Source organism: Dermacentor silvarum, chromosome 5, assembly GCF_013339745.2.
Source record: "Dermacentor silvarum isolate Dsil-2018 chromosome 5, BIME_Dsil_1.4, whole genome shotgun sequence".
NCBI lineage: Eukaryota > Metazoa > Arthropoda > Arachnida > Ixodida > Ixodidae > Dermacentor > Dermacentor silvarum.
Genome location: NC_051158.1, coordinates 107,544,723 through 107,552,572, shown reverse-complemented (window position 1 = coordinate 107,552,572; position 7,850 = coordinate 107,544,723).

The window sequence follows — 7,850 nt, the reverse complement described above, 5'->3', positions numbered from 1 at the left end:
TGAAATTGCTTGCCCGTTAATACCATCGTGCTCTCAGATCCGAGTATTCGTAAACTACAATAAATTTAGAAATGATTTAAAAGCACATTTGGCTCACCATTCTGAAGAGCGCGAAGAAATAAAACCTATGAAAATTTGTGCTGTAATCAAACGATCATACAAAGAAGCTGAATTTATTGTTGAGTCTGTCAAGAGAGCCTCTCATAGTCCTTGGTGGAATCCAGACTGTACACGCGACTACAGACGAAGAAAAGCAGCTTGGAAGAAACTACTTTATAACCAGTCCCCCCAAAATTGGGCTGATTACAAATTTTACGCTGCTGTATTTAAACGCACAGTAGCTAAATCTACCGAAGATTATGATAGGAAACACTATGATTTCTTTCAGATCCCAAAAACAAAAAGGCGCTGTTTAGATATATGCGAAATCGAAAAATTCTGCCACCACCAATTAATATAGATTATGTAACTCTATCATCGGATGAAATGATAAAATCACTAGAACAGATTGCAAAAGGCCTTGAGCGTAGATTCACGTCGTCTATGTCACATAACTTGCAAAAACCAACCCTAACCTCAGACTTCAACGAAGTTACTGTGCCTGAATTAGCTCAAGTAATTCGAAACTTACCCTTGTCAGCTCCAGGTCCTGATGGAATTACAGTGCATATGATAAAAATTTTATTCGAAATATCTCCTTGTGACCTCCTAAGCATTATAAACTATTCTCTAAACAACGCCTGGATACCATACGATTGGAAACTAGCTAAAATAATCCCGCTACCTAAAAAAATGTGGTTGATCCTCTTATATAGGAATCGGTATAGAACACGAAAGTGAAACGTGTCTTCACAGAAGTAGTGTAATGTTTATTGCACATTGATATATAATGTCTATTGGTGTTTTGTGGCTAAAGCGCCCTTAGGCGTTGATGCACCCACGCTGACGCCTGGTGGCACGTCTCCTCCATCACGACTACCAACGTCGATGACCATGAGCAACCGTCGTGCATATGGAAGCTGCACTACGCTGCACACGCTAGCATAACGCGAAAGACGAAGCACGTAACTGACACACTAATACAACGCGCAAGACAAAGCACGTAACTGAATCGTCACCGAGTCAAATCAGCGCGTACAGCGCGTCGTAATTGCAGCCTCCGCGATCAACTTCAGAAACATTTTCAGAGCTAATTGCGGAGGCCACGCTCCGCTGTGCTGAGTACGGTGAACGCCACCTAGGTGGCGTTGGTAGTGCTTCTTGATGCCAGCGTCCCTTCGAATGCTGGCATCGAGGCGTCGTAGTGCTGAGATCACCGAAGCGTTCACTGTCGGTGCGCGTTAGTGTCATAATGCAGTACTTCTCTTTTCTGCTCGTAGGTGGCGGCACCGCCCCGAGCAAGAGCGCGGGTACACGGAGGAGTGTTAGATATATAAGGCGCGTCTGTGTAGCTCTCTGCAAATGCGTTTGTGGCGCAATGGGTTAAACGCTCGGCGATCTATCGTCGCGGACCGAGAGGTCGTGGGTTCGATTTCCAAATTTTGCATGTTTGTGGAACTTTTTCTTCTGGTTTCTTTCTTTGTATTATGTGCTATGACGTATTTCCGTGACGGAAATACGTCAGTGAAGTCTTGGTGGACCCCGGCATAAAACACTTTCATGTTAAAAACAGGGATTAGGTTACACCATAGAAAATATTAGACCTATCTCTCTTACTTCTAATATGGTCAAACTCATAGAGAGGATTCTACATTACAGAATTACTGTCTGGATGTCGGATAATTAATAATGAATCCAAACCAAATAGGCTTCAGAGCTGACTGCTCTATATGGTGTGCCCATGCTGATTTAGAGAGCCGCATACAACTCGCTAGAAAAAGAAGACAATATTCTGCTTTAGTGACATTAGACATAGCTAAAGCATATGACTCCGTGGAACATACAGTGTTACTGAATGTACTACGGAATCATAATGTCCCAAAATATATTATTGCGTGGTTGGCTGAATTTTTGAGATCGAGAATTTTATTGCTTTAAGGATGGCTGCTCTTCCTCTAAATTCAAACAGACTCGTGGTGTCCCCCAAGGAGCAGTCTTATCTCCAATATTATTTAACATATTAAGGAGCTCCATTCCAGCCAATCAGGACGTGCAAGTTTACGTTTATGCAGATGATATTGCATTCTTCGCGGCCGATAACAACATATATTCTTTATACCAAAAATTGCAGAGATACTTGAGTATGCTTGAGGTATGGCTTCAATCAATTTGCATGACATTAAATGTAAGTAACAGCGCAATATTGGTGTTCCCACTAACGGATCCGGTTTCAGTCTCTATAGTTTACAATCAAGAACCAATTCCCCAGGTTGAGTCTCTTAAATATTTAGGTATCATTTATGATGCAAAACTCAACTGGAGTCCACATATAGAAAATGTAGCATCTAAAGCACAGCGTGCTTTAGGTTTACTACACAGACTGAGCAACCGAAAGTATGGGCTACGCAGGGATGCCCTCATAATGATATACAAAATGTACATGCGTCCAATATTGGAATTCGGCTGTGTATTATTCTCAGGAAGCCCTGCTTATAAAACTAAGCCTCTGGTCCTGTTGGAGCGTGAAGCCCTGCGCCTGCGCCTGGGACTCCCTAGGTTTGTAGCAAACAATGTTCTTTATCAGGAAGCGCGCCTACCAACATTGCCCTGCAGATTCCGCATCTTAACGATACAAACATTTGTAAAATTTTACAGTTTTCCAACTAGACGATCCGAGTATGTATTTATAAACGATCCAAACTCCTTCTTTCTAGCTCATTGGCCACGTTTTCACACCCCACAGATTATTTTTGTACAAAAACAATTAGACAGTTTAAATGTAAAAATTCGAGACGTTATTCCATCGTATGACTCAAATCAAAATTTAAAGATTGAATTCGATGAAATTTTCCCACAGAACCCTAAGTTTCATTCAGTCAGGTTATTAAATAATTTATTGCAAGATTACCTTGCACACGTACACACAATTAACATAATTGCCACTGACGCTTCTGTGAACGACGATAAGGCGGGCGTAGGCATTTTCTCGATGTCACTTGGCTGGTCATTCTCCTTGAGACTGCCAGATTTTACTCCCGTATTTGAAGCTGAGCTCTTAGCAATGATTCTTGCACTGCGTAAACTCCCTTTACATGAATCCAGCGCGGTAATTATAACAGATTCCCTTTCTGTCTGCTCTGCGCTTACAGCTTCAACAAATTCCCCGGCTTTAAAGACGTTTCTAACATTAGTTCCCACCCAGCTGAATCTTGTAAAATTATTATGGGTACCAGGACACTGCGGATTACATTTAAATGAAATGGCCGATTCATTAGCGCGAGCATCCCTGAATGGACCAATAATATCGGTCCTTCCAGGGGTGGCACAAATAACCGCGATGAGATATCGGAATTTTTCAATTCGTAGAGATATAATTGAAACAATAACATCATGGACTGAATTTCAACACCTAAAATTTCCGTGGAAAATACATTGGTGTCCATCAAGACAATCGGAAGTAATAATCACAAAATTACGCTGCCGTGTCCCACCATTAAACCTATATTTACACAGGGCTGGTCTGGCGATATCGCCGCTGTGTCCATTCTGTCTAGAAATAGAAACCATAGAACACTACTTTTTAATATGTCGCCGGTATAAATTACAAAGAAAAAGACTTCTTGAAATTCCGCTCGCTAAATTAGGGGTAAATTTAACATCAGAAATAGTACTCTCTTTCGGTGCCTCGGTATTCGGCTTTAGCCACAGGGACATGTTTATGCCGTTTGTAGTTTCATTCAATCAACTAAAAGAATGAAATTTTAAATACATACTTTTACAACTAGAGATATAGCATGACATTTATATTATAAAAAGTGCAGTATAGGAAAATTATTCTGTCTGTTCTGATTACTAAATTGCACTGTAACAGTAGTTTCAAAAACCGTATCTAAAAGTTCAGGTGCCCAATTCTTGGCCAATCCCCCGGAGTGGGTACAAGCCATGTGCTGAGGATATCATCATCATCTCTCTGTGTTCTCAGCTGCTGTCTATCTCCTGTAAATACATTCTGTAAATAGTTTATACCCGTGACAATACTTTACAGCGACGCTTTCTACTTCTAACCCCAAGGGGGGGGGGGGGGGGGGCGGGAAGGCGACAGCAGACGACAGCCATCGCCTTCCTATGATTGGCCGGATATGCCTATTCTAAACACCAGACTAACCTGAGTCTTGGTCGAAATGAGGTCACTCACGTCTTTCAATCGCTTCCTGCGGTGTTCTTTCTACAGTTTCCGCCTCTCACTTACTCTCACCTAAGAAATCCTTCATAGGCGTTTGTGACTCCAGCGTAAGAATTTTCGTCCAGCCGCAATAATCCTACGTTGCTCCGCGGCTGCGCAGTAGTCAGGCCAACATGACGGCGCGAAAAATCCTGTCACAGTGGCCCGGTATCGTGAAATGAAAAATGTGGAGCGTACCCGACGCTAAGCGGGGTCACTAAAACGCATCGTATCAGCAAGATCAGCATTGACGTCGCTCGAATTATGCTGTCCTGTGCGCTCTCCCGGTGGCGCACAGTTTGGACAAAGCTACGACATTTCTATCTATTTAGCGGTGTAAGTGCATATTGTACGCATTGTACTGCAATACTGAACGAACTTCATATAAAGACCGGGGTGCTTGCGGCGTATGGCTGACAACTCAATAATTATTTCATTTATGTGTAATTTCCATATTTGCCTTCACACAGCACACGTGTCCGCAATTTCTCACGGACCGAACAGTGAACATAGAAATCGGGGCACAATCAGAGACAACATTAGGCTGGGCAACAAGGGAACACCACAGGGATCGGTGCTATCCCCTACCCTTTTTAACATTGCAATGATCGGGCTGCCAGAAAGACTCAGAAAGCTAGAGGGCCTCTGCCGCACTCTCTACGCTGATGACCTCACTCTTTGGGTCGACAGAGGGGGGAGCGATAGCCAAATAGACGACACCCTACAAAGGGCAATCTGGGAAACGGAAAGCTATCTGAGACCCATAGGGCTAAAATGCTCGCCGGAAAAATCGGAGATGCTAATCATGAACAAGCAGCACGTCAATATCCAGCTCCTGGTCAACAACACCCCGGTCCCAAGGGTGGACAAGATCAGGATACTGGGTATGTGGATACAAGAAAATGGGAGAAACACCGAAACAGTAAACAGACTAGGTGCCACGACCAACCAAACTTGCAGGCTCCTCAAGAGGATAGCAAACAAAAACGCGGGGATGAAGGAGGCAAACCTACTTAGACTTGTCCACTCTTTCATCATTAGCAGAATCACCTACGCTATCCCGTACTTAAAAACAACTAAAGCAGAGACAGACAGACAAGGTAGACATCCTCATCAGGAAAGGTGTCAAAACCGCCCTAGGTTTACCAGCGTGCACATCAACGGAGACGATCCTCAACCTAGGAGTCTCAAACACCCTAGATGAAATGTGCGAGGCGTAACTCACGGCACAATATGTCAGACTAACCGGCAGCAAAACGGGCAGATCCATTCTTAGGAAACTGGGCTACCGGAATCCAGATTCGCGAGAGGGGATAACCGCCATCCCCAAAGAAATTGCCAACAGGTTAAGAATACACCCCATCCCAAGAAACATGCACCCAATATACAACGACGAACGCAGGAGAAGCAGAGTCCAAAGACTCCAAAGCTCCCTCCTCCAAAAACAAGGAGTAGTGTACACCGATGCGGCAGAGTACCCAGAAGGGCACTACGCTGCAGTAGTAGTAAGCGACAAAGGCGAGCTAATCTCGAGCTGTAGCGTGAGACACTCTTCACCAGAGGAGGCAGAGATGGCGGCGATTGCCCTGGCAATCACAACCCATCAACCAGAATAATCATCACCGATTCTAAAACTGCAATCAAAGCCTATGGTAAGGTGTCGAAAGAGGCCGCCAAAATTCTGCAAGAAGGCAAGGAGAACGTACCCAATGACCTAATTAGATTAATATGGGCGCCCGCTCATAGTGGACTCACAGGGAACGAGATCGCCAACGAGGTCGCCCGAGGACTTACACACCGGGCCCCAGCGCAGGCATACTACTCCCTGTCCAAAAAGCGAGTCTTAACCACATACAGTGAAATTCTTCAACACTATAGAATGGGCAGAAGAACCCTTCCTCCCCCCCCCCCCCCCCATAGATCTCTCACAAAGAAGGTAGAAGTAATCTGGTGAAAACTGCAGACCGGTACCTTCCCAAACCCGTATATCCTACACAAATGGCATCCTGAGGTGCACTCTTCGAAATGCAAAAACTGTGAAGGCATAGCGACCCTAAATCACATGCTCTGGGCTTGCCCAGCGCTAAACGGTCTACATGGGAACCAAGAGTCATGGGAATCCTCCCTTCATAGCCAGGAAGAACATGCCCAAAAACAAGCCATCTGTCAAGCCCAGGCCGCCGCTGGAAGCCAACTGATTCCGGTCGACGTCTAGGGGGGAGGTAGGCGGTGAAAGGGGGAGCTGCGTCTCACCCCGATCACCCATACTCTCTGACGGGTGCAAATAAAGTGCTTTCTCTCTCTCTCTCTCTCTCTCTCTCAGGCGTCGACTCTGCCTCAGTGATAGTTGTGGCTTTACATGTTTTAATTAGCCGCAAGAAAAGTGGAAAAATACTTATCGAGAAAATGGTCAGGCAAGGAGACAGAATCTCTCCAGTTATACTAATTGAATGCTTAGAAGTATTCAAGCAATCCGACTGGGGAGGATCGAGGGCTGTGGTCAACGGCGAATATGTCAACAACCTTCAGATTGCCGATGACATTGTCCTGTTTCAGCAACCTTAACCGAGAAAGTGTGAAAGGAGGGTAACAAAGGCAATGTCGAACAATCTGACCCGCTGCGGTGGCTTAGTCAGCTAAGGCGTTGCTCTGCTGAGCACGAGATCGCGGGATCGAATGCCGGCCGCGGCGACCCTATTTAGATGGAGGCGAAATGCAAAAACGCCCGTGTGCTTGCGTTCTAGTGCACGTTAAAGAACCCCAGGTGGTCAAAATTAATCCGGAGCCCTCCACTACGGCATGCCTCATAATCAGAACTGGTTTTGACTCGTAAAACCCCAGAAAGAAGAAGAATGTTGAATAACCTGTCAAGCGAACAAGAATCCATGATCGGCAGTCAGGCCTTAGAGTATGTAAAAGAGTATGTTTATATTGGTCAATTACTCATAGGGAACCCTGATGATGAGACGGAAATATACATTGGAATGAAAATGGGTCGGAGTGCATACGGCCGGCACTACCAAATCGTGACTGGGAGGTCACCGTTGTTGAAAATAAAAGCACACAATCATTCCAATCATCCAGTAATATCATATGGGGCAGAAACTTTGAGGTTAACAATGAAGTGTGAGAATAAGTTAAGGACCGCTCAAACAGGTGATGATACGAAAAATGATATGCCTATATACCGCTGGAGGAGAGGAAGAGAGTGCTGTGGATCAGAGGGCGAACGGGGGTAGTGTTAGTTGAAATTATGAAGAAAAATAGGAGCTGGGCATGCCGCTTAATTTAAAGGGCAGATAATCGGCGGTTCATTAGAAGTACAGAGTGGGTGCTAGGGGAAAGGAAGCGCAGTCGAGGACGGCGGAAAATTAGGTGGGGTAATAAAATGAGGAAATTTGCAGGCATAACTTGAAATAAGCTAGCGCAGGTCAGGGGTAATTAGAGATCGCTGGGAGAGGCCTTCGCCCGGCAGTGAACATAAAAGTACGCTGATGACGTTTTAGAACATACAAAATCCGTGCGGAAT